This window comes from Trachymyrmex cornetzi, unplaced genomic scaffold (assembly GCF_001594075.2).
Source record: "Trachymyrmex cornetzi isolate Tcor2-1 unplaced genomic scaffold, Tcor1.1 scaffold325, whole genome shotgun sequence".
NCBI lineage: Eukaryota > Metazoa > Arthropoda > Insecta > Hymenoptera > Formicidae > Trachymyrmex > Trachymyrmex cornetzi.
The window spans coordinates 1,032,756-1,033,199 of NW_017297951.1; positions in this window are offsets into that span (position 1 = coordinate 1,032,756).

Consider the following 444-nt stretch of genomic DNA (forward strand, 5'->3'; position numbering starts at 1 on the left):
TTTTATCGGTAAAAAAGAAGACTCCAGCATCCCCTTAAGGGGATGCTAAACCGATTACCCAACTCAATCAAGGTCGATAGTACAGACTCTTTTAATTCCAAATTCAATAATAGTGGTGACATCTTTGATTTAGTTTTTACATTATATTATATAATATATATCATTCTGTCTTACTCAAACGCATACGTCTGTTCTTATCTAACATATGCCAGCACCATCTATCGCAAGACCGCGCAACTACTGCTACGCGGAATTTCGGCTCTGTTGACAGTCCCAGTCTTCGCAAAGCATCAGTATACACGTATTTTCTATTCGGTGGAAATATTGCTTTTCTAGACTTTCAATCTTAGTTCTACAAACTCAGTATCGTTTGTTTCAATAATGTGACCTCAGCTGCACGCTTATTTTCAAGATATGGACTCTAAAACTCTTATATCAAGCAAA